This window comes from Dermacentor andersoni, chromosome 7 (assembly GCF_023375885.2).
Source record: "Dermacentor andersoni chromosome 7, qqDerAnde1_hic_scaffold, whole genome shotgun sequence".
NCBI lineage: Eukaryota > Metazoa > Arthropoda > Arachnida > Ixodida > Ixodidae > Dermacentor > Dermacentor andersoni.
Genome location: NC_092820.1, coordinates 110,611,356 through 110,639,135, shown reverse-complemented (window position 1 = coordinate 110,639,135; position 27,780 = coordinate 110,611,356). Strand labels below are relative to the sequence as shown.

At 45.4% G+C, this 27,780-nt stretch overlaps 1 long non-coding RNA gene across 1 annotated transcript in view; it reads left to right on the top strand.

Moving 5' to 3' along the window:
- The window catches only part of LOC129385416 (uncharacterized), a 44,075-nt gene extending 16,568 nt beyond the window's left edge, over window positions 1-27,507 (top strand). The window contains exons 2-4 of the long non-coding RNA XR_008612951.1: window positions 11,928-12,032; window positions 17,344-17,466; window positions 27,394-27,507. This is a non-coding gene — a long non-coding RNA (uncharacterized lncRNA). The remainder of the gene's footprint in view (window positions 1-11,927; window positions 12,033-17,343; window positions 17,467-27,393) is intronic.
- Window positions 27,508-27,780: the final 273 nt, after the last annotated feature.

Here is a 27,780-nt window from a genome sequence, read left to right as displayed (position 1 = left end):
ACAACTATGAATCAGAGGGTACGTTCGCTTCGCGTGTACCACTTGAACCAATTCATGAGGTGCTGCACCTTGCCATTCGTTTCAGCGGTGCAGCTGCCACCCGCAGAACCACGACGTTCGTTTCAAAAGGTGCAGAAAAGATGTAGGGCTGGTTCATGATTTTGCTGCACCCACTCCAATGTCGGCGCCGACTAGGTGCAAGCATACATGTGCGAGGCAGCGGCGCAACAGATGACGCAGCACACGGGCGCGAGCACTGTTTAAACCCCGCTTACGCATGTCTAATGTGTCTACGCTAGCCCCAGAAGTCTAATGTGTCTACGATAGCACCAGAAGCCAACCATTCCTGCAGTCCAGGACCTCTCAAACTTACGCACTCCGTGCACATTAGTCTAACATAACATAACACCTGCACCGGGTCTGCACCTTTGCATTCGTTTCGAATGTTTCACTGGGCCTGCACCTCAGGAATGGAGCTGCATAATTTTTGAACTTCTCGCGAACCGCCTTGAACTGGTTCACAGTAGTGCAGGTGAATCGAACAGACCCATAGCATGACCCGTGCTTGCAAGAGCTAGAACCAGTGCAGCACTAGCAACAGGTGCATGTTCAACCCGCTTTATCTGGAACACTTGAGGAATACCTGATAACGAAATAAACACATTTCAATAATTGTACAATGGTAGATTGTTGCTTTACAATGAACAGAATAATTTTGTATGTGCCAGTGGTAGCTTTTATTAGAAGACTTTGCAGTAGATAGTACAGTAAAGACACCTAACAAAACACGTACGTGGCAGTGAGAAAACGGAAATGAGAAAGAAAAAGCTTTTGTCAAATATTGCGTAAAAAAGATGGTTACAATTTTAGAAGCACTTGTGTGTGCACCCGTCCGCATAAAGAATCTGCCAAGCTGTGGCGATGCAGTGCGGGGCACGCTGTTATCACCATATTTATTTATCTATGCAAGCATCCATATCAGTGCATTAGCAGTGGCTTCTCCGCATTGCATGACTTGGGCCACGTCACCGCACTAGGCAAATAAAGAAGCGAGCGATGCCTGAAATACAGATACACTCTTGCTTCCTTTGGAAAAAGTAACGCCCGATTTATCACAGCCAATCAAAATACAAGCCAGAAGGTGGCGCTGTATGCACTCGATTGTAAACCACGTGATGTAAACATCCGGCTCGTAAACGGCGTGCGGCATGTTTGTGGCCCGGTGATTGTTGTTGGGTTGCGTACGCGAGTTCGTCCATGTGTGTACAGTCGTCAATGAATGAAATGCGACAACGCGACCGTGAGCCCTTAAATAGATTCTGTGCTCAATCTTAGTGTACCGAGAATCGCTCATAGAGGGCTGCGCGATTAAGGTAAGAAGAGCTGAGATTCATGTGGAACTCGGATGCTTTCAGTTACTCGCCGTTGCACGTTTCGCTGCGTCAGAGTATGTGCTCCGTATTAACAGCGATCGCCGTATCGTCTTCCATCCGCTGACGACTGTACGCAAATGTTGCACCGGGTATCACTGAGACATGATGGCCCCATTAAGGAAAGAGCATCGAGATTCACGAGCTACTCGGGGACTTTCAGTTACTCTCTGTAGTATATTTTGAAGCGTGATAATATGTGCTCCCGAGAAACAGCGCTCGAAATATCATGTTTCACATGCTGACGATTGCAGGGATGTCTGTGGGTGCTCGGACCTTTGCCAGATGACGTCCATGCTTTTACTCAAACCATAATAGGTGCCTCCCCGATAGCAGGCGGCGCGGGAAATGTCTGCCGCGCTTGACGGTTTGATGAACGTATGTTTCAGAGAAGGTTGTGCTTAAACTAAAACCTAGGGAAAAGTGCGAGAAAACGCTTGCGTACTCTTATACAATACAATTATTTTCGTTGTAAAGCAACGGGCAGAGATGCAGCTGAAAATCATAGGGCACAGTATTAAGCTCCATCTCACTGTGTTTATTGCGCACTTAGTACCAATAATCTTTAACATCTACTCTGCCTTTAGTTCGTGGAATTCTGGCAGACCATGTGATGTCACTAAAGCTCCGTTACACTGTAAAAACAAAATTTTCCGGGCACTCTCTTCGAGGGAGTACCTGCTTGTCCCATATTTCACTCTTTTCGAGAGTAGATTGACCCTCTTTGAGAGAGAGTAGGATAACTCCTCCTGACAGTTTTGTTGCTCCACCGCAAGGGAGTGCTAGTACTCTTCCGCAGAGTGCTAATACTCTCCCCACAGGGGTAATAGTACTTCCCCAGACCGAGTGCTTCTACTCCTCTAAACCGAGTATTTCTGCTCCTCCAAGCCGAGTGTTTCTACTCCCCCCAACAGGGTGCTTGTACTTCTTCAGAACAGAGTGCTAGTACTCTTCTCAATAGTTAAATTATGGGGTTTGACGTGCCAAAACCACTTCCTGATTATGCGGCACGCCGTAGTGAAGGACTCCGGAAATTTCGACCATCAGGGGTTCTTTAACGTGCACCTAAATCTAAGTACACGGGTGTTCTTGCATTTCGCCCCTTTCCAAATGCGGCCGCCGCGGCCGGGATTCGATCCCGCGACCTCGTGCTCAGCAGCCCAACACCATAGCCACTGCGCAACCACGGCGGGTACTTCCTTATAGTGTGAAAGCACTATGTAGATCCATAGTCACGTTAGAAGGGATTCGCGATACTTACATGTGGGGAATATTTTATTCCTTCATAAGCAGCTCCTGCACTTATGCTTGATGAATGGGATGTAACCTGTAGTCGCCGAGTTACTCAAATGAAGCGTTTTCTCTCTTAAAAAGTCAAAATCTTTATTGAGCAGTCACAAGAAAACTAAATAATATTTCTAGAAACATAATGACAAACACATAAAATCAAATTACAATGATGCCCATGAACTTTGGAACACATCTTGCAATAAAACATAAGTATATTCTCTAAAGTTTCATCAGTATTACAGTGTAGAAATATTCTTTATTTTGAACTGGCTCCACCTTCTCAAAAATAAAGTATACAATGGAAAGTTAAACATAGAACAAACGTGTGCAAACTCCGATAACAAAGTATTGACACTATGATCGAACAGAAATATGCACCACATTACTGACCAGCAAGCGCATTTCTGGCAGAAAACGCATGCACTTATATGACAAAGGTTACCAGATGAGCTGCTAAGCATGAGGCTGGTAATGCAGATAAATTGTACAAGAAACTTTTTTGTGGGCCATATTCTAAGACACCAGCTCACTTGATAACGTCCTGTACAGAGTATGGATCTTCCTGACTGAGGGTAAAGTGCGTTTGGAAATGTGTTGTATATGCTCATGCGAGGCCGCAGGTCTAACTAGCTGTGCCTATATTTCACAGAAAGTTATTCATGTATTGGCTGCACCCCATTGTTTCTAAGTGTGTATTGTGGTTCAGCAGCAATATCCTGCCCGGTGTCAAAGCGGTATAGACGCGTATCATATTTCCTATTCGGTTGGACTCCTCACGAAAGTAGTTTAGTGGTGCTGTTGGGATTGATCCGCTACACTTTCTCACAAAAGAATAAAATTATATTTACAATATTATCTTGTGTGTAGCAAATAAGTACAAACCGCAAGGAGAATCGGCATTAAAATCTTGCGCACAAACTTTCTTGTTATGTATGGTAGCTTTTCATTCCCATTACGGGAAGAATGCTCTACTTCTGAGAAACAGCTTGCATAATTACATGATCAATTATTGTCACTCGTTGAAAATGCAATCTAACTAATGTATAGTATGGCTTTAGATGTGAACCAAAAAATCAGATGTGATTAACATGATGCATCAAAGGCGACATCAGTATAAGTACATGCAGAGAAGTGCACGAAAAAGACAAACAAGCGAGCAAATCATAAGTTAGGAAGGGACCATCCTGTTTCACATATCCCTTCCACGCCCGTGGATTTTGCATGCCACTATGCATATACTTGCACAATGAACCAATTACCTGAAACCAAAGCTTTTTTCCTACTGAAGTGGTTAAGATGCGCTAAAGTAAGTCGCACTTCATAGAATCTTCGTCTCAAAACAAGTACATATGTGTCTGGGACGATTCACCTCACTGTGCACTCTATCGCAAGTCCAGAAATTTGCCATGTGCAAAAATGCTTTAACTTTATTTTGCCTTATAAAAGTTATGTCTACAGAAGCCATGAAACCAAGGGGCTTTTGCTTAACACTGAATGTTCACATCCGCCAGTTGATGAACAAGTGTTCTACACAGACGCTCTCAGTTCTCTGCATTGAACGCATCTCTACCTCTACTAGCATACTTAGTTGGCAAGTAGATTGACTCACCCTAGTAAAAAAATCAAATACCTGTCAGAAGCTATTTGACAGAAGGAGAAACCATGATTTTATATTATTTTTTAATTTTCAATTACAAGTAACTCTTCGGCTTCTAAGACGTAAGGTGTGCACCACGGTGTACAGAGTTAAGGCCTTAATTGCTCCTTGCTTTCGCTTCGAGTGGCACGAGCGGTTCTAATTAACTGGTGTCGTGAGCATGCGCCTAAAGAATAACGATTTCTTAAACATGGCCTACTCTGCCCCCAATACTTCCCCTTTCTAGAACCGAAATGGAGGCCACACTTCTAAAATCAGGTGTAAAAACTAGATAAAAGGGAAGACATGAAAATCTACCTGCTTCATGTGCACATTCATGTATTCATGTATTCATGTACACTTCACTTCATGTAGTTGCAAATACACTTCATGTATTTGCAACCTTGCATTCACGTGCCGTTAAATTTGAACTATTAAAGCTGTTATATGTATGTAAGCACCTAACCAAGCATGAGCTGTTGTTTTTATAGAGAACACAGGCACCATGCTCATTGCAAGTATGTATCATGTCACTAAGCAAATATGCAATTTCATTATACCAATATTTTTTATCACATGCACATATCTGTTGAGAGGCAAGACAAAAGGCAGTCACTTCTCACAAAACTAATCAGCTTTTTTTAAACACATTTCTAACTTTTCAATGACACTTGCGCCTATATTTTGTCTCCATAGAGCATACTGGATTTTGACTTCACCATCAGAGCCATTACATAAGTATACCATGTTAAGATGACTGGAGTGACTAGCGCCAGAGTGGACATGGGACACAAAAGGCGACAAGGACAAGCCCTTGTCGTTGTCGCCTTTTGTGTCCCGTGTTCCCTCTTTCGCTAGTCACTTCAGCATGGAATACCAACTAGCCCAGTCTCACATCCTGCTTAAGATGACTGCCTTGAGCACGTGAGAGTTTTCCTTTTGGTGTGATATACTATAATTCGAAAGTTTTATTGACATTTAGTCAAATGGTACACCCAATATACCCACATTCTAGTTTTCTCGTCAAAATTGCATGGCAACGTATTTTGATTCTTTTGCGTGCGCGCCTCTGCACTACATGGAGTCGCACTGGGCTGGCTCTTTGACATTCTTGTGTCCTTGCAGCTGCCTTTTAGCGTTATATAAAGCGGGTGCCTGAAAAATATCGTGTGCAAAAGTCAACACGAGGAAATGGTGTAAAATAACATTAACACAGTCAAGACGTAAGGTCATGGCACTAAAAGAAAGTCTTAGCTCTTAGTCTTCCTAATGAAATGTATGTGAGACATCTAAATGATTGCAACAGTCAACTGCTAAACTAACTTCGTTTATTTATTTAAACAAAAAATAAATAACTGACAGTTCATCCTCGTTCAGCACCATTATTATAATATTCCTACTAATAAATAGAATATTGGTCATTGTCAGATGTCATAAGTCTGTCATTAGTCTGGTGTGTCGCAAACACCACTTGTGACACATCCTAAGCCTTGCCCAGTGGCCCCCCGCATCATTTCTGGTTGTGCCACTGCTCAAGCCGTAATTTCAGGATCATATCTGTAAATATGATGCTCATTAGGGATGAAAATATCGTCCTCAAGTTCAATGGATACGACTGGATGTACCTATAGGAAAGGGCAACAAGGCTTCTTATGCAAGCTTACCCACATTTCAATACTAACAAGAATGTTCACTACGGCCTGTATCTAAGATTAATAAAGGCATAAACTTATTTTCATTCATGAAGTGCGCAATGGAGTTCATTTTTGGCAGACTCGACTACTGCTGCAGTTTGAAATCTAGCATTTTACATTCTAGAAGGCATGTAAAAGTTTCAGTTAGACCGTAGTTATTAGTTTATTAGACCAACTCTTTGCTTTGTGTACGACAGACGACTGGTAACACGGAATAAAAGCAAAGTTTTATTTTTATACTTTATTTCTCCACTAAAATAATAAAGCGATAAACACCTTTTCATCTGCCATGCAATAGCAAGATGCACACATTACGCTTGTAACCCCCAAAAGAAAGGTGATTTAGCTCTTCATATGCAATAACTCTGAAACGCCAACTCATATTAGCAAATGCACAGGCATGTCCAAAACAATAAGCGTATGCAAAGCGCCCCCACAATTGTAATTCCACACAGCATCCGTTATATTTGATACCGATGCATAACGCGCTGCTTGACAATTCACCGAGTTCGTACACATAAGCACCCTTTCAAATTCGCACAGTGCTCGAAAACCGTAACATGAGACATAATATCAGGCATATGATCACACCATTTCAATACATGAGCAAAAACAGTCCAGTCTTAGGGCTAAGCCCCATCAGAGCGATTTAGTGCGCGACGGCGACGAGCGACAAAACTGGCCGTCGCTTGAACATATCCCTCGGTTCTGGAAATCTAGAATTTGTCGCTCGTAGCCCGGAGGTGCCATGAGCGACTAGCCAGCAGCGCGAAGCCGGAAGTGGATGTACATCGCTCAAACGCTACCGATTGTCGCGCGGAACGAGCAAACGATTGAATTTTTACACGTGCAAGAATAAGAACCTACTGCAAGACCTTCAGAAATATTTTATGCTACTTTTTGCAGTAAAATACATCAACTTAAATTAATAAAGCACGCGTCATGCTAGTTTCGACGCGTATTTGCAGCCCTCACCGGCAACACCGGGGAGGAGACGTCGCTCAAAATCGTCGCTCGGACGGAGTACGACTTGTAGGCGACGAGCGAACGCGACAGCCATCTTCATCGCATCGCTTATAGTTGTCGCGCACAAGATTGCTTATATGAGCTTTATGCTTTATTCAGCATAAAACCTGAATTCCTCATGCGCTTTCATTAGGTTCAAGATAACGCGCCCAACTGACCTCTTGCAGCCTGCAGCTGAATGCCTGCGGCAAATTTTCTAACTAGCACTGGCGCTGCACGTAACTTCAGTGGTCGCAGGTTACCCATGGGCGATTCACCGTCAAGCGCGCGGCTTATTTATAACGAAAGCATGCCGCCAGCAAAATTATCCCGTCTGTTATGCGACTCCTTATTTCAACAGCGTTCCCTACACAGTAGACTGTCAAACTGAATAAATTCAAACACACAAAACGCACGCTAAGCACACTCCGGATAGGCTCGGAATCATGGGCTGGTGAACAAACAATTTTAAGCGCCCGCTCCCATCACGTCTTATTGAACATACCATGGTTCTGGCAGCGTTTGCGATTTTCAAAGCTCTTACGGATAGCGGCAAGTGATAAAATCACATGCAGTCATCGCGACGACTGGCTTTTTCGATTGACATCCCGGAGACACAGCGTGCTTGCCTAGTCCGTTGTCAATCGCGTCGGCTAAGCGCCGCGACGACTTCCTGGCGATAGCACGTCACATACGCAGAATGTGCGCCTAAGTTAGAATTCACTTACCCTGGAGGATTTGTTGTTATATCCAACGAATGACAAACGACTATCGTGTTTTCGCGGCTACACATGATCTCGCTTCGATGGCCTTCGTTGTTGCTCGCTGGACGGATCACCTTTCTCCGATGCTGTGCTGTTCCACGATGTTGAGCGCGCACGCGGTGGAGCAACTCCGAGTAAAAATGTAGAGCGCACGCTCCGCGTTGCTTTGAACTGTGGCTGCCTGTTGTCTTAGAAGCAAAACGGTGTGTTGCTTGCACAGCGTGCGTGAGTGATACATCGCCATGTTCGGGGCCAGTCTCTTACAGTTGAAGCAGAAGCTTACACAACGTTTTGTTCTCTACTGCCGCAAGAGTAGAACGGGCATTCTACTCTCTCTCAGAAGGGCAGAGTGAAAAGTACATTTCACTCTCTCCTTGCTGACGGAGTCAACAGTGTATTTCCCGCCACTCTACATTTTGCGAGAGAAAAACAACGCTTTGAAGAGTAAATCGGCTGCTTCACTCCTGAGATACCCTCCCTAGTTTTTAGAGTGTAGGTTCACAGCAATACGTGATAATTGTCGTAAAGCCGACGATAAAAGTAAATCACATGAAGTCACGAATAGCGCACTAGGGCTGAACACGATTGAAAACATGCGCTGTCCGTTTTCATGCACGCATGAACAGTTGCGAGCAAACACCACCTTATGCATTATATTACTTATGTAACCTAAGTCGGGGCCAGGAACATGTAGAATACTTCCACCTAAGACGCCCGTCAAGTAAACGTGCATGTGCAATGTGATCACGCTGCCGAAAAGGGCGAACACGGCGACGCTGCTGTACGGCGCCGGTTTGCAAATTGCATTGCCGAGGCGCTACGCCACTTGAACATTTCGATCGTCAGCACCACTGAATTCTTCAGAAATACGGGTCTTACACGTACAGAGTTCACCGAGACCAAAAGCCGACATGCCACACCACTACTACTGCACGAACAAATACTGAACCCACTGCGGAGACATCGTACGACCAGCGGTCGGCGTGGGACGGAGATTCAACGTGCCACGTGGCTCCACGGCATCACTTGGCGCCACCATCGCGCCTTCTCAAAAGTCCCTGAACGAACCTGTCCCTAGGTAGCTAGGACCAGGTCACGTGAGGCATTTTTGTACGGCATTTAAACGCACGCTATCAAGTCGTCTATGGCATCCGTGATGTAGGAGGGTAGCGCGGCGACGACCTGTAGGTACCTTGATGTCTGTGAAGGGATGCACCGGAGTTGGAAGTGGTTCTCTCCTTGCATATACCGAACTCGATGACTCTTGGGCCAAAATCTGAGAAGCTGAATCTCTGCGGTGATGACAGGAGACGTGATTGAGGCGTCGTCTGGGTCAGCAGGAGTACGAGCAGCGTCGTCTATAACTAGCGTTCGAAAAAAAAGCGTAAATGTCAGGATCACCACTTGTTGGGAGCTCGGTGTAGCGGCTGAAAGTAATACACGCTTGACTAGTTGAGAAGGGAGAGTTGACTGGTTTTATTCAAAAGTAAAGCAGGTTTGCCGAGTGGTTGTGGTGGCGCCCCCGTCCGGTGAGCAGGGGGCCATGAACCCCATATCTAGGCACGGTGAAGGAAGCCAAGGTCAATGACCCCAACTGCGAAGCAAACTGGATTTCCAAGGAGCGGGGACCAGTGATGTGACGGATGGTCTCTGCAGCTATTACGCCCAATGTATGACATTTACCCTGTTTCTCCTGTCTATTGTTATGCCTGAAACAAACCTACCTTTGTTTCTTTTAGGTATATAAAAAGACGAGAGCGTCACAGGGGCCTAAGATTGTACCCGACCTTCTTATTTGCTTTAGTCGTTGACTTTCTGCCAATTTCAATGTAGTCAAAAAGTTCGTACTTTTCTAATCACCTCGCTCTTCCACCCTTCACTTAATGCTACAGATCATTCTTTCACATCACTTCCACATTGCTTTATAAAAGTATCATGCTAGCTGATACTCTATTTTGCCCAGTAGGGTGACCTGTAACCTCTTCCTTGTAAGAATACACTGCTCGTAATCATCTAAGGCCGTAGTGGTCCTTTGACGGTTAAGATATAGTTTCAGTTTCCGTATGTGGAATTATTAACTCTGCGCAGGGATCAGAAAAATAAGAGCCTTCAGAGCACGAAAAATCATGCAAAGGTACACACACACGTGTTGAGTTCGATAATGGAGACATTTTGAAGAGTATATAGCCGTTTTTTATTCCCGTCACATTATTTCGTTAAATACTAATCTAGGCCCAATTTCGTCTCTGCTACTGGCCATTGTCCCTTTTTGCTCTTTAACAGGCATTTCCCCATGTTTGTGCTCGGATACGTAGTAGTGAAAGAAAAGATGACACCAATTCCATACCATGTAATAAAAATTGTTCTGCGAAATGTTCGTGTAAGGACGAACGACATGATACATCGTTCTGAAAAGAGAGTCATAATTGTTGACGTAGAGCGGCACATTTTTGAGGCAACTGGGTCTCGCAATGTCTCAATGTCTGTTCAAATATTTTGCTGAACGTCGTCTCTCAGACATCATATTTGCTTCGAAACACCACTCATGATCTCGACACTTACCGATGAGGCCAGCCAGTGTTTCAATTCGAGCATCTGTACGAAAGCTGCGCTCATGCTCATCGCATTTCTTCGCGGCTTAGTGAAGCGTCGCTTACTGGGCGCGAAGCTTCTTCTATGCTTCCGCTTCATTCGCGCTAACCACATGCTTTGTTGACATCTCTGAATCCCTTGCCTGCGCGAATTGGACACTTAATATCTGGTCTTTTTACAGCGACAACTGTAAAACGTTTTCTATAGCAAGAAACTCGTTAGTGCGGCAGCCCTAAAAATAAATAATTATGTGTAACCTCTTTGAAAGCCAACGTTCAACATGCTTTGAAAGCATGTTCTCCATGGCGCGTACTCAATCCGTCAAATTTTGTATCTGCCATTGTTATTTGAAGCGGCGTTCCTATTGTCCCCAAAACCTTTAGGATGCATGTAACTTGAACATCATTAACAACGGCCAGTATACTTCGCTCCCTGAAATTTTGTCGCACTAATATTCTCGCATTTTCTTAAGTCAAGGAGGTTTCCTCTTTGTCGCGTTACCTTGCGGGGTACCCTCTCCATAGACACTGCATTCAGTGACTGTGGAGGCCCAGCTCTATTTCAGTATTATTAGTTTTTGTAGTCATGGAACCTCAGGAGCAAACATTTTTATATAACTCAACAAGCCAGTCTAAACCGCTACCAGCCAGTACATCACTGAGAACAATGGATCATGTTTTTCTTTCGCCCATGCACTTCGAATATCTTTTTAATGTTGCGTTATTTACCAACCTAAAACCGAATAACTCGCAGTGACTTGTTTGTCGTGACGGCCCATAAGTGACATTGTTTTATCACTTACGGCCTAGAACCTCTCACGTGTCTTCAGACGTGAGCGGGGGTATCACGAACTCTCCTATGATCTTCGTAATTCCATAACGCTTTAACGTGGTTCACCTTCAACAAGTGGAAAGAGGTAACAAGAAAACACAGCCACGGCAGCAATGTAACTGGCGTTACGAAAATCTTGAGCCTTGGTTGAATTCACTGGTGCTTGGCGCACAGGTTATGTCTAGTCTCTGTATTTCCTTACATGTGGCATATTTAACATCACCATCAACAGGCGCCATATAGGAAGCAGGTAGGAAAACTTCAGTTATTGTAGTGTAGCAAGTGTTATGCGCCAAGTGTTAGCAGCACTAGGGACGCTGTAGTTGTTTATGTTGTTCACAAAAAATCATGTTTTTAGTTGCATTTTTATGGCGGCCTCCTTTTTCGCGACTTCATCCACTTTTCTGCATTCGGTATACGTGTTTTAAGCGTCTTTCGTCGGCCGATCACGGAGAAGTTCCATTCTTAACATGTGGGCCGACACCGCTGGTAATGCCGTTTCCATTTTTTTTCTCCCAACTGGCTCAAGAAGACATTGTTTTTGATGCACGTCAATTTTAGCTTGAATCCCTTTCGAATCCTCGTGCCTTTACTTTGGCGAGTAAGCGCAAGTTTCACAGCGCCACTTTTTCAGCGAGACTGTTCTCCTTCAACGAGGAAACTGATTTGTATATTTTTCCTTCAGCCCACAGCTATTGCTCAGTTACAGCCGGTGTCATATGTGACCCTCCCGCCTTAACGAAAACCTGTTTGTGGGACGAGAATAGGCAAGTTTACGAACGTTGTAAGCGTAAGTAAACCCTGTCCATTATTACTGCATTTCACTATGTTGTCACTGTTGGCGTAATTATTTGACTACATGTTACTCTATGCTATAGATGTCTGTATTATTGCAATTAGTGTCAAAGTGTAATAGCACCGTTTGTTGTGGGTTGCACAAATATATAGTTACTCGGTTGATGTAGCTTCTGGTACACTTTGCGCCTCCAATGAGTGCTCAGGACCTCAAGCTGATGCATTTGGGTCACAAAAAAGCAAAAACCTTTGTGATAAATTGTGACTGCATTCAGTCCGTCAGCAATCACCCAGCACTTACTGATGGCCCAAAAAGCATCGGGCTCCAGGTGGTTCGAGTATCGCTTTTCAATTGCATTGCTGTGTACATGGCACTCAATCAAGCTGTAAAATATAATATAGGCTATACATTGTCCCTCGACCATCTTGAGGTATAAGCTTCATGGGGTTATATAAAAAGGCTTCAATTCACATGCACAATGAACTTCAGTGGAATGACAGCATGTTAAAAATTCATTCAGGAAATCTTTTAAACAATTTTATGCACAAACTGACATAGTGATAGGATCAGCAATTCCTGAATATGGACGTTCTATGGCGAGAAATATTTTTGTGGGCAGTATAGAAACTACATAATGGTACAAGGTTTCTACTGAAGCAAAATGTTTTACCAGAAAGTTACTTGTATTATTTATGACGCGTCAAAACATTTCGGTAGAACTAGGTTACATTACCTTTACGCTAACCTTGTTTTCTTTGTAACCGAAAATAACGAAATTTTCAATTTTTTACCACTACTGATACACTGGTGATTGTTTTGCGGAGTTTGATGTATTGCTTTTCATAGCAGAAATTTTCTTCTTTTTGTGCTCTATTGCGCATGCAATACAGAACACCAGTTGTCTTCAAGTTTTCAAGACTCGTTCTAGGGAATTATTACAACAAGACATGAAGCGTCTCTCCAGCTATTCTTAGTTTATCCTTGTAACTGGCAGTAATGTTAGGCCAACGTGCATATAAACAAATAAAAATAGATTCTGAGCGCACATATTCACTAGAAACCTTGGCCTGAAATCACCGCCTCTAAGCAGTTCTCAGCTACAGCGATAACGATTTGGCATATATTGCGTGACGTAAAGGTCCAGCCACACTAGTGGAAAAACACGCGTTGCGCGCCATCGAGCTTCCAGCGCAGCTGCGGCAGTACAGCCACACCAACCGCGGCCGAGCCGCTGTGGCAGTCACGTCACAGCAAGAAAATCACAACTCCTCTTTTTTTTTTATTCTTTTTTTTACTGTGCGTGTAGGCACGATATTTCACGTGTTTATTTCTTTTTCTGCTGAGAAATCGGCGCTGTGTTTACCTTCTTCGTCCTTCATTCTTAACGCGAGTCATGTCTTATGCAGATGAAGATGTCGTTGCCAATGATCAAAATCATGTTGGTGTCCTTTCTGTTGTGGTGTCGTAGCGTTCAAAAGACCAAGAGAATGAGGTGTTGGGTGTCGCCTCCGCTTCCTTGTATTCAGGGTCCGTCTTGTCGTAAGAATCCGAAATCGAGCATTGTCTCCAAATACTTTTCCATCGGGACGTCTCGGTATAGAGTCATCCTTGTAAAAGAAGGATCGCAAACCATGACAATGAAAACAAGCGCGAACGGCTCCAAACCAAGCGAAGCGAAGCAAGCGCGACCGAGAGCCGACGCGAGCAGATGATAGTGCGAAACAAGCGGCCCTGCTGATACCACACGCGAGTTCGAATCAAGTGGTCGGGAGGGTCCGCATGACACCAATTTCCCGCACGCACGTCATGGAACAGGCCGCTCTCATAGGTCTCCTCAGATCCCGACTCGTTTACCATCGCGGCAAGCTGCAAAAAAATGTGTCCAGCACCGATCTCTTTCACTGCACAAAAAAGCTGACGTGAGGCACGTATACTGCACCGCTCGTTTTGCCACTACCGGCGCTCGCTGTGCATTTTACCCGCAAGCGTACTCGCTCCGTCTGTGAAATCATCGAGATATGTGTGTCGCCGCGAGGGAAGTGAGAGTTGGAGGCGGAAGGCGCCTGAAGGTGAAGAAGAGAATCGCGCGCCGGGGAAATTACGGAGGAGTGCACTGACCATGCGGCAAAGCAACGCCACCCATAGGAAAGTCTAGGTGGCGTTCAGCGAAGCCAGGAAGGAAAAACGAGCTGAAGTGTCGCGGAGGAGGAGGGTAGGTGGAGAATCGCTTTGTTGACGTCTGGCAGTTGGTACGAGTTCTGTTTGCGCTAAGGACGTACAAGATTCATTTTATGATCGAGAGGCCTAGCGCCAAGCTAGAATGAGGGAGCAGCGACGCAAGCGGCGGCAGGCCAAGCGCGTGTTGACCTACCCCAAAGTCGTCGCGAAGCGCTGGGCACGAGCTGGAAAATTCCGGCAGAACGCACGTGCATTGCGTTCCCAGTAGACTCTATAAGGAGAGGGAGAGTAAGGGGATTATGAATAGCGTTCATAGTACATTACCAAATTGTTCGAAATAGTAAAAAATGTGCATTTCCTTACACTGCCTTACCATCTTTCCTAATGGCACATTACACTTTAAGGAAATATAACAGCGGACATAAAATATCCAAAATGAAGAAGTGCTTGTAATGTACACAATACCTTCTGCGCTACCGCCTGTATGATAGGTCATGGGAAGCAAGCACTCTTTGCTCCATCAAGCCAGGCCGAAAGCGAGCGGATATGGAGAGAATGGCTAGCTGTGCGTGGTTCGCGAATTGTCGTTACCACCGTTACTGCTGCATGGTGAATTGCCATAACCAAGACGGTCATGCTTCCGATGTGTGTTTCTGTCGGTTCCCCACAAAGCCGTACAAAGTGGAGCGGCGGAATCTCTGTGCTGTTCGACGTTGTAAGTACACGAAAAATTCGCGCGCCAACTCCTTTGTGAGTTGTCTGAGTAGGCGTAAGCATCGTGTCACTTGTTCTTCTCCACGCAGCCAGGTGTCATTATCAATGTTATGAAACTTGTGTAACGAGTTAAACAACAGCGCTGCAGCGACAGGAACTTCTGTGGACGGCGGCGCAATGTGAATTCATGACGCAAGAAAATACTGCAAGTGGCGGCGCCAGCTGCGCTGATGACGTTCCGATAATTATAAGCCCTTACCGCTTTTCAGCGCCTTATCCATCTGCGTCAAACCATTATCAGTCGTGAACAACGGTACTACGGCGCCGGCTACGTATGGCGCTGCCGTGTCGGCCTAATATTTAAAGCGATGTGCGATGGGGCGAGAGTGCGCCCAGTACTGATAGCTTCGTGTGCGCTTTATTTTCACTACTTTGTGTTGAAACGATGCGCGCGGGACCTGTCTTGAAAGCGATCTGCGAAGCTTTAAGACAGCGGTCACGCTGCCCATGAGAAGCGATGTTGTCAAAACTTTAGTTTCTGGCTGACCTTTGAATTATTTATCCATTCTTGTAAGATAGGTGTTGCGTCACTAGTATTTGCAAAAGTATCGTAGCTTTGTTTTATAGTTGTACGAAGTGCGAATATTTTCGGGATTCTGTGCTGTATATTTCCTTGTACGTTTAGCTCATTGGCTAAGTACTCAAAAGAAATATTCGCGAACATTTCCATAAACTAAAGCAACTCGTTGACAAGTTTTCTTGCCAGAAACTTACATGTACATGGACAAAAACATTTGTCTTGCTACGGACATCTGTAGTGGTCCAATTTAGTAGGATTTGAACAGATTTTGATTGTGATAAAATGCATAGGCAAAGCTTTGTTTCCTTCGTAACATTAGGCTTATAATGTTTGGGAAACTGCTTCAAGAAACCAGCAGACATCGAAGGATTGTTGAAGCATCATCAAGCAGTGTGCGCTTGAACAGAAGACGTGATTCCTTCAGAGTCTGAGTCTCTCATACGTAACGGGTGGATGAACAGCGTAGCACATGAGTACAAGCCTGTCATTCCAGGAATGAGAACGTAACATAACCCAATAGTCCTAATAAATTTACTTTTGTCTAACTTCTGCCTAGTGTGGTGCAGCTGTTAGGGTGTTACATAATGATATATAGTCCTCGTGAGTGTTTCTGACGCTTATTTGGAGGGGCCACGGTGAACGTCAAGCTAGGAATGCATTTTGCTTGTCACTGAGTCTTTTGGATCGATGGCACAGACGTATATAACCGATGCTGCAGGTATTACGGCAAGCGCACTCATGCAGCTACATTGTTCGAGTCGGCTTCTTGATACTGTAGGTGCATCCACAACATTAGCCGTAGCTGGAAGTAACTGCCATTTCGAGATCGTTAGGCCATTGCATGGTAAAATCGTAATGTCGTCATCTATAATTTAGAAAACGCTTGATATCATCCCAGCTAAAGTTAGTACTTTTATGTGGAGCTGTATTCAAGACCGCCACATACACCTGCCAACTTGCCTCGGCTTTACATGCGTGTGGTGGGAGCAGGTTGAGAAGTTTGATGTCGGGTGTTAAAGTCCCACCGGGTGAAAAACGGCGCTCTTTAGTGCACTGCGTAATCGACAACGAATAGGTAATGTTCTTCTGAGACAGGCTGTCCAGGGACCACAGCAATAATCAAATATTCATGTTGGATTGCTTCATCTTGGTTGTACGCCACCTAGCTGGCATTAAAGCTATATTGCAGCCCGACCAAAAAAAAAACAATAACACTAGCAGACTTCAGCAATCGGTCCGTTTCGGGCATTCATTACTACGACATTCGCTGGGTCTGATTGCGGACAACGTCTTCACAGAAACAACCTCTTGATTGTGGTGCACGCAAATCAGTAATCGTTCATTACAGCCCACCCCACTCCGCTTTGTTTTTGGCCAAAGAGAAAAAGGGCTGTAGTGGCTGCAAAATATATTCAATGACGCCGCCACTCCCAGAGTGAGTGCAGCAGTAAGAACACTATGAATTCCAAAGCCCCTAACTGCACGATGGTGTAGTCGCGGTTGTAGGCGAAATTTCATTTGCTTCTTACGCCTGAGGTGACGTCAACCAGATAACGAAGATGTCTTCACGATGATGGAAACCGTCGTCGTTCCGAGCTATCAACTGCTGCCGCAGTGTGTGTGTGTAAAACCACACACACAGAGGCACTGGCCATATCTGTATGCAATCATCAATAAATTCCTTGTGGCTCCAACCAAGTAATTTGTGAAACCAACAATATGGAATGTGCAGCGAGATTGTGGCATTTCAAGTGACCATTGTGAGGTGTGACACAGACCAAATAGCATTACTTGTTGCGCTGAAACTTGTTCTATATTCTGGTTACCTTGCAGAGAGGTTGGGCACTTGCAGTCAACAATCTACTGGATGGTCAAATGTTTATTGCATACACAAAAACTCTGCCATCAATTGCCAATGGACGGAAACAGGAAAGAATAAATGCGAGTGCTACTGTGGTGAGTTTATTTGCACTGTATTCCCAAGTTAAACGTGAAGTAGTAACTATCTGGAGGGCGGATTGAACAGACGCCTGGTGATTTTCGCGTTTTACTTCATTCTCTTCTCACCATACGCGGCAGCAGTTGTTTTACCCTGAAGAAATAAATTGTGCATCTTGTCCATTGAAGATGGCCGTTTACCATGGTATCATTGTTTTGTCACAACCAACTTTTGCGTGTTTGGTTTTGTGTGGTTGAGAGTGCGCGATATGCACAGAAATTCATTTCGGTATATTACGTGTACACCTCGTTGACCCTGGAGCTCCGGAATTTGCAAATATGGTCACCTGCCTCATGTTATTTAGGGGAATGTTTAAACTTCCACTTTTGTGTCTAGAAAAAGAGTTGATAAGCTCTGAATACCATGCTTCGAAAGAATTGGATGCTGTGCTGCATAATATTTTTTTAAGCTGCGTAACTGGGTACCGGAGCCTACGCATGGGCACAAAGGAGTTATCTGCGGGAACACTCACTACCAGTGAAATAATAATTATAAGGAATCATTTAGATACCACGCTAAACTTCACGATCACGCGTGAGCAAGACAGCTAGGCGATATTGATACAGGGGTGCTATAACGTAAAGATATCCCAAACTTTTGCTACTTTGTTTCTGCAATTAGCTCTCAAGGAAAGGTGGAACCACTTTTCGAACTAGTCTCGCTTCGCCTCCCTGTCACGCGACGTCGAAAAAACGAAAAAGCACCATCTCACACTACGTGGGCGGACTAATTATACATTATTAGATGAAACACATGCAAAAGCATTTTATAGTTGCACGCCTTTCTTGTCATTAGCCTTGCGCTATTGGTGAACAGTTGTCGTGCCACGTCCACTTCACCTTTCTGTCGCGGGACAGCATAAAAGCGCGAAAACTCACCTCGTACAAGTGATGTGTACGCATTAAAAAAGCATTAATATGCCGAACAACACACAACTTTATTCGGGATGGCCGAAGACTGCCCCATTCGGACAAGAATACAAGACATCTGCCCACAGGTCGCTCTGGCAGCGGGTACTCGGAGCTTCCAGTGAGATCGTGTGAGTTTGAGCATAAAAAGTTTTTTTACGCAGCAGTATAACGTTATCGAGCTCTTTTAGCACATATACGACGTTGCTCTGCAAACTCGTCTTCGCTGAGGATCTGTTTTAATGGCACCTTTAGCGTTCTGTTATACGCGACCACAATTTCTGGCGAGCCACCACACGCTAAGCTAGGATAAGTGAGCCAATCCCAGACGTCGGCACCACTCTCGTCATCCGCTTGCCTACATGCACGGTGCTAGCATGGCCTCATCGAAACTCTCTCTAGTTCAAAGCGTTCCTCGCGTCTTTTGACCAAACTAGATGAGCAAAACCTGTCATAGTAGGTAATTTTATAGCCTTTGAAACCAATGAACTTAAAACGAGGAGAACGTTCGGCCGGGCTGTTCAAATAGCGCTACGGGTCAACCCACAATGCTTGCGTCGGCTGTGTGTTGACATCAGAGTATTTTTGACGGCATGGTATTGGAATAAGAACAGTTGAGAATAGTTTTATGTTATGCGGCCTTGTTCCTTTACTGCGTGCAATAGACGTTTGTAAAGTGCTTTACAAACAATTCCTAAGAAGTACATGCTTTCAGGTATGTTTGCTACAATTAAAAAAATTAGAAGAGTACAACTACAAATAATTACCTGAAATACAAATTGCTTCACCGCAAAGGTAATTTAATGAATAATTTATAAACATATCCTATCGTTTCAAGTTGCTCTTATTTCATTTATTAGAGTCTCTTTCATAAAACAATTTCTTGGATGCTTCGGAGTTATTTTTTAAGTTTCAATTACACTGACGTTTCATTTATCGAGTATCATGTGTTTCGACGGCGGCTCCCTTCAACATTCCGCACGTCAGTTCACGTTCGCAAGAGCTACTCTATTCACCAGTGCAGTGTATTTATATTGCTGGAGGCAACGTTCTCGGTCCACGCCAAGGAGGTTAAAGAAAAACTACTAGAGTATTGGTAGCGCCCGTCAAATGAAGCCGCCACCTTGCAGGGAGGCAAAATCACGCCAATCGCCGCAGCTTGTGTGGTTCGGGTCGTCGTATCTTGCTATGAGTGGTGCTGTGCGGATCTCAAAATGTGCTTGCAGCTCGGGTGGTTTTAGGAAAGTTGAGATATAAGAAGTTTACATGTTGGCGTTATCCTACTCAATTAAATAAAAGTGCAGATTAGCATTGCCTTGCTCGAGAATACAGGAAAGTTTTATATTTAAGGCTAAGAAGAAACGGCCGCCATCTCAGTTCCGACACCCTCCTTACAATGAGTATGCTAAAGCATCGGAAACACATGATGACAATGAAGATAATAAGGAATACTTGTGTTTGTTGCATGTACTGCTATTTTTTGTGCTACACTTTATATGTTTAATTGCTTTCTTGTTCTGACAGCTTCAATTATGGATCAGTTTCTGCACTGCATTAAAGAGGGTGAATGATCGATAATTTTTGCCGGAATCTCTTTCAACTGTGCGGCAACTGCAAATTGATGCCGATAAAGTAAAAGAAATGACCCAGTACACGGATATGTGCTATCTTGAGACCTCCAATATGGCTCGCCCCATAGCCCAGTGTTTCATTAAGAGATGAAAATCTGTTCAGCCAATAAATACCGCTGGAAAAGTTGGCGAACAGCACTGCGATGCTCTTAGCAGGCCGCTTTTTTCCCCCGCAAGATGGCTGCTGTCGGCACCACCCGAGCCCACAGGCCGGTATAGGCGACTTCCACTCCAGCAATTCTCAGCACCGTGGAGCTTTTCAGACGTGGAGTATCATCCCCTCTTTTAGAGGCTGATGACCAGCATGCGTGTTCATTGCGACGAAGAACTACATGTGAGACACACACTTGTCCCCACGGTGTAAATTATACAAGAGCGTCGACTATCCTAACTTCCAGTCCTTTTGTCGTGACCAACTAATGTACCAGCGCTAACAGGCGCCGAGTATTCCACCGTGATGTTGTCTCCACTCACATCCTTTCTTCTTCGTTTTTCCAAGGTGCTATCTTCCTTCATTTCCTTTACCAGCTGTTGGTACCATGTAAGCGCGCTGTGTAGCGGTCAAGTTGAGAAACTAACGTGTCGAGAACCCTCGCACCATCAAAATATTAAGTTGCTGGATGACATACTTTCGCTATTCCTGTTTGAAGCGGTATATAGTTGGGGCGTGTTTTTTGATTCCGACTGCGACGAGTAAAAATACGATCAGTCGATTTCTAAGAGTGACAATTAGTGTGAGGCCGAAGTTACCAATCGCTGTCGTACGAGTCAAGATAAAGGCGATAACAGCGCAGAGCAGTTGAGGCATGTTGTCTCATCGTGCTTCTGGCCACTAAGCTAATTTGAACAGAAAATAACGTGGAATGGTTTATGCCCGTGGGTGCCAATTTCCTACTACGTAAGCGAACGTCACTTTAATAAAAATACTGTTGTTTCTGGCATAAAATAAAACTCAAGTGTGCTTATTTTCATGAGGGCCTGCGGAGCGCCTTTACTAATATTTGGGCGCAACTGCTACCATTCGCCGAATTAAGTGATGAAGTGTGCGATATAGAAAATGAAAGGTTAAATTATATCTGGGATTGTTAACCTGGTCACAGGGTTCATATGGAGTATAGCATGCCGGTTGAAGCATACCGCGGCGTTGCCAGTTCATGCCGCAAATTGAGTATCATTAAACAGACAAGCTCGATAGCACGCAGAAGCAATGGTATATATCAGACGAGGCGGCTCATGCCAGTGCCCGAGGATTTACAGTCCGGGCTCAGGCATCAGATACGTCGGACCTCGCCACGGAGGAGGCGCCGTTTACAGCGCGGGATCGACTTATTACTTACCACGAAATCTGCACGCACTACCGATTAGACCGCTTAACCTTAACAGGTGTGAAGTTCTGTGGCGACAGCTGCAGACTCGCACCTTTCCGTCCCCTTACCTCCTCCACCGCCTTCATCCCGCCATTTACCTTTCTCCCTCTTGTAAATTCTGTGTCTCTCCCAGAGCAGACTTAAACCACATCATGTGGGGGTGCCCTAAGCACCCCCTTCCCCCTTTCCTCAAGCAAATAATATCTAGTGAGGAGCAGTGGGAGGCTGCCTTGCGCAGCTCCAGGCCCGAACTTCAGGAGGCCATCCTGGAGTGGGCTGAGAGGATAAAGGAGGCCTACTTCAAGTAGTTCCTCCCCCCACCCTCTATTCCATTGCCCCCTTCCCTTTAAAGAGGGATAAATAAAGTTTTTCATCATCATCATCATCATCTCGAGATATAATGAATGCAAACAAACGTGAGGCAGTTTACAGCTTTTTTTATCAAATGTAGCTTTAGAAAATCATTCCAACGTACCAAATGGGATTATTTAACCACTACCATAACAATGGCCCAAGCTACTATGTAAATGCTTTATGAAAACGGTACTAAGTAAATGGTTTATGTACTCAAATGCAGCAAAATATGCCGCGAATTTCGGTCCACTTGAAGTTCACTGTAAGCTTTAACACTAGCCGAAGGACGTGCTTAGAAAACCGACATTAATGTACCCCGGCCCCCATGCCCTTCCTCCTACTTCATTGCACTTCCATATGTACCGATACCACTGGCTGCATCGAAGACAAGGGACCGCACTGGCCCTTCCACTGTCGCCCTTGAATCTTCCGACAGCTCAACGGTTGAAGAAATGGAATCGGACAACGATTTCACATTTGCCGTGGGTCGCCGTTGGAAGAGAAAACTCAGGAGGACATCAACAGACAGTGAATCGTTGCCCAGGCAGGACAGTGGTAAGCAATCATTCACTGTTGCTTACGTCCCTACCACAGCTACCGACGATCTGAATACCTTGAACAGGCAGAGCTTAACGGAATACCTTGAGCGAATTGCGCCAGGCCAAGTCAGCGAGATCAGAATTAACGCACGGAGGAACATCCTTTCGGTGGACGTGAACAACAAGTCAATTCTGGATACGCTAAAGGCTGCCACACTACTAGGAAACATCCCAGTGCGCTCCTTCTTTGCGTATGGAAAAGGAACCTCGACTGGCGTTATTTCTGACGTGGACAAAGAAATCGCAGACACTGACCTCAAGAGGCTTTTGAATTCCACCGCACCAATAGTGCAGATTCACCGCTTCGGTCAATCGCGGTGTATTAAAACAGTCTTTGACTCTGAAACATTACCTGACTACGTAAAAGTAGGATACGTAAGACACCGTGTGCGCCCTTACGTGCCAAAACTGGTGCAGTGTCGGAAGTGTTTCAAAATAGGACACGTAAGCGCAGCTTGCAAGGGCGGCGTAACATGCCAACGGTGTGGAGGGGCCCATCAAAATGATAGCTGCGATGCTACTGCCCTAAAATGTCTTAATTGCGCCGGTCCACATGAAGTGACATCAAAAGACTGCCAGAAAATCAAGGACGAAATGTCAGTGCTTCGAAAGATGGTGCGGGACAACTCCACTCACAGACAGGCTGCTACATCGATACGCCGCCGCAGACGTCGATCGCGACACAGACGACAGCAAGACAAGAGTACTTTCCGTACAGATGGACCATCGGCCGCATGGTAAACTCCTCGCTTGCCAAGTTTGCTTCTGCGATCAAGATGCAGGCCCGACGTACCTTCTTCGGCAGCAGCATGTGGAACGCATGCGCAGCCTAAAGCGACGCTTCCGCCGACCGACTCTGACATTGACTGGCCGTCGCTCCCACCCAAACAAACAGGCTTAAATGCGTCGGGTGATGTGTCTGCAAAGGTGGTTGAGAATGATAAGACAGAAAATGAAAATGTACAAAGTATGCTGAATCACCTGATAACTACGATGCGTTCACTTCTCTGCGGACTACAGACGCCGGTTGCTAAGACCGCGCTACATGTTCTAGATGCTTTGGAACCGCTCCTCGCGGCTCTACAATAAGGCATCATGGCGCTCTCTTTTGAAAACCAGTTACGAAGATGTGCAATAATGCAGTGGAATGCCAGAGGCCTACGAGGCCGCCTCGCAGACTTTCGGCAATGGATGTTCAAATACCAATTTCCCGTGGCTGTAATATGTGAACCAAACATGACGTCTTTACTACGCGTATCTGGATATGTGCCACTGTGGTCAAGGAATGACCACAATTTAAGCAAAGTGCTCACTTTTGTTCGTCGGAATTTAACGTGCCTTCGTAAAGACATTCCTGCACACGCTTCCAACGAGTACGTTTGCATAACGCTGAAGTAGAAGCGGCGCACACTCTCAGTAATTGGCGGGTATATACCCTCAACCTCGAGCATAGCCTGTTCATATTTGCTGTCCATACTGAAAGCTTGTCCGGGTCCCCACATAGTCATCGGTGACTTTAATGCCCACCATCCCATGTGGGGCTCTGCTTCGACGAACGCCCGCGGTACAGACTTGGCTGACTTCATGCTTAGTCAAGGCTTGATGGTGATCGATGATGGCTCGCCAACATACCTTCGAGGCTCTTACTACAGCAGTTGTCTTGACATCGCGTTTGTTTCAAAAAGCCTGCTGTCTGCTACACGATGGTGTACTGATCTCGACACCCATGGAAGTGACCATCTACCAACATATGTTCAGTTGAAATGGTTACATCCCCCAGCTCCGCACACTGTGCGTTCTATTGATTGGCCAACATTTGGAGAATCTGTGGCCACCACATGTCAAGCCATCCAAGCACCATATGATATTGAAGACGTCATCGCGGCCACTTTACGTGACACAACAAAACACCTCAGCGCACCCTCACCTAGATCATCTATTGATGACCAGTACGAGCGACTTCGCGCGATACGGCGTCGAGCAGAACGGAAATACAGAAGGACCAAATCACCATTAGACGTCACTGCATCACGCCGGGCTCAGCGTCATGTCCTGCGCCACCTTGACAAGCTTGACAAAGAACGCTGGAGATCATTCTGTGGCTCTCTGGGTCCGAGAAAACATCTCTCTAGAATTTGGAAAACTGTACGAAGCCTTCGCTCACCTCCACCACAGCTTCACCCGTTCAGCGCTGTGGCCATACGGCAAGGCCGGCGTGAAGTTGAGGTCGCCGATGACTTCTGCAAATTACTCGTGAGCTCCTCGAACGATATACCAACCCATTCACGACTGACTTTCCCGTCATCTAGTGATCACCGTCTGGACGCGCCTTTTACTATGCACGAGCTCGACGTTGCGATATCTTCTTCCCGCCGGTCAACTTGTCCAGGACCAGACGGAATCACCTACTCCGCGATTTGTCATCTTGGAGTAGAAGCTCGAGAAATTCTCCTGGCGCTCTACAACTCTACGTGGGACACCGCAACTGTGCCTAATCACTGGAAGTGCAGTCGTCTTGTGGCTTTGCTAAAACCTGCGAAATGCCCACATGATCTCTCACATTATCGGCCAATAGCCTTGGCAAGCTGTGTCGGTAAAGTGATGGAGCGGATGGTACTGAGCAGACTGGAATGGCTACTCGAGAAAAGTGGTGGACTTCCTGATTTCATCAATGGATTCAGAAGAGGCCGATCATCCATTGACGGTGTGATCGACCTAGTATCTTCTGTTCAACAGGAAAAGAGACGCCGTCGTCTGGTATGCGCAATATTTCCGGATATGAAAAGTGCCTACGACAACGTCTTCCACCATTCGATTCTTCAGGCGCTTGAGGATATTGGTGTTGGTGGCCGGATGTATGCATGGCTGCAGAGTTACCTCAGTGGCCGCACCATTTTCATGTCCACTTCGGATGGCGAGACTTATAGACATGACGTTCGCAGCGGTGTTCCGCAGGGTGGTGTCCTTAGCCCAATATTGTTCAATATCATACTGGTGGGCCTTGCAGACGAGCTACCTGAAACAGCGCGTATCAGTACGTACGCGGATGATATCTGTATTTGGTCATCTGGGGTCACACGTCAACAAGTGCGTGCAAGGCTCCAACGTGCGGCTACCATAACGGCGAAGTACTTGCGCCGTAGAGGCCTGCCACTCTCAACAACTAAGTGTGCAGTCATGGCATTCACGCGCAAATCAATGTCACATTATCCAATCGTTGTCGACGGAACGGCGCTTCCTTTAGTCACCCACCAGAGATATCTTGACGAGATAATAGACCGCAGTCTTTCTTGGACCAAACATGTAACTGCGCTTAGGGCTAAACTGACCAACTTCATACACGTTCTTCGTGTAATATCAGGACTGAGATGGGGCCCCTCTGAGCGAAGTTTGCTCCAAGTGTACCAGGCACTTTTTGTGGGCTACATACGCTAGAGCATGCCTGTGTTATCTAACATGGGGTCATCTTGTATACGCACGCTGGAGAGCCTTCAGGCACAAGCACTACGGATATTTCTAAGGGCACAATAACGGAAGGGCACAATAGCGGAAGCATGGGCTTATCCTATCGACATATACAGGTCTTGTGAACCTGTGCGAACCTATCTTCGCCTGCTAGCCAGACACTCACACCATCCACTGTCAACACTTCCAAGCACCAACCTTGACTGTGCTTTTTCTAAAGCTATTGCATGTCACGCAAGCATTGTACCTGCAAGATTCCAGGCCACCGACATCCCCGCGACACCTCCATGGACAATGCCAAGACCACTAGTGAGGCTTCAGATACCCGGAATTAGGAAGAAATCTCACGTTTGCTCCATTGGCTTGAAGCAGCTCACCCTGTCCCATATATTTACATTATATAGTGGGACTGTACAAGTATATACCGATGGTTCGGCCACGCCATCTGCCACAACGGCCGCATTTGTCATCCCACAACTTGCAATTACTCAACGATTTCGATTAGACCACAAATCGACATCTACGGCTGCGGAACTTGCGGGAATACGGGAGGCTGTCCATTTTATGAGAACGCAGGCACCCCATAAATGGACGATATTGTGCGATGCCAAATCAGCGCTACAGGTGCTAAAATACTTTTTGAAGAAAGGACCATACTATCTGCTCGTGCTGGAAATCGTCGAACTTTATCACAGTGCCGAGTTAAGTGGCCACGTGATCACCTTTCGATGGGTGCCTAGCCATTGTGGTGTTTTTGGTAATGAACTCGCTGACAGTGAGGCAAGATCGGCCTCCTCTTCCTCTGATGAAATACGGATTGCCTACTCGCGACCTGACACCAACTCCATGATCACGGCACTCATGCAGGACTTTACAAAGGCTTACAGAGCCCACTCTGATAACATTCACAGACGTCTACATACGATTGACCCAGACGGTAAATTCTGTTTGGCCCCGAAGCTTACACGGAGCAAAACATCATTGCTACACAGGATTCGGCTCGGCGTTGCTTTCACCCGTCGCTACGCGCACCTCATCGGCCAATCGAACAGCCCTGTTTGTGTACACTGCCAGATGCCCGAAACACTGCAACACGTACTTTGCGACTGCCCAGCATATATGCTGGAGCGAAGGACATTAGACAGTTTCCTAGCCAGCGTTGGCAGACAACTACTGTCGGAGGGAGCTATCCTCGGCCCATGGCCTGACACTGCAATTTCAATGCATGCAACAAAAGTATTGTTGAAGTTCCTGCAGGACACCAAGCTCGACGAGCGGCTCTAGCGAAGCAACTGTCTCATGTACATAAGCACTCACCACTTCTCTTATCATCATCATCCATCCCAATACTTTCACTCCCCTTCCCTCTTCCCCAGTGCAGAGTAGCAGACTAGAGCGCACTAGCTCAGGTCGACCTCTCTGTCTTTCCTATCAATAAATTCTATTCATTCATGTACTAATAAATGTCCATCAATTTACATTGATGCACATTTATCAATGTTTGTGGCATGATCTAAAATTTTTTTTGCTACAATAAATTTCTCAACTATCACTTTGCAGAAATCCAGCGTGGAAGTGGCTGATGGTCACACCAAATTTCGAGAAGCGGGCCTTCCTCTGTCCCATCTCTGAGACCTAATGGTAAAACTTCACTGTGAAAATAAAATTTTTTTTGCAGTATACAACTTCCTTATTCTATATGCTCTCTCCCAACTAAAGTGAAGAGTTTCAGCTTTTACCAATGCGATGAAGTGCGCAATTATTTAAACTGAACAAGACGTCTTCCGCATTTCATTTATTTATTTATTTCCGCACACACTCCAGCATTAAAAAACTGTAGGCAGCAGTGGGAGTACGCAAATAATTATTACATAATTACACATAGTCGAAAAAACATGAGATCATAAAGCCAAGCAAAAAGACCACTGCTTCACGCCAGAGTAAAGT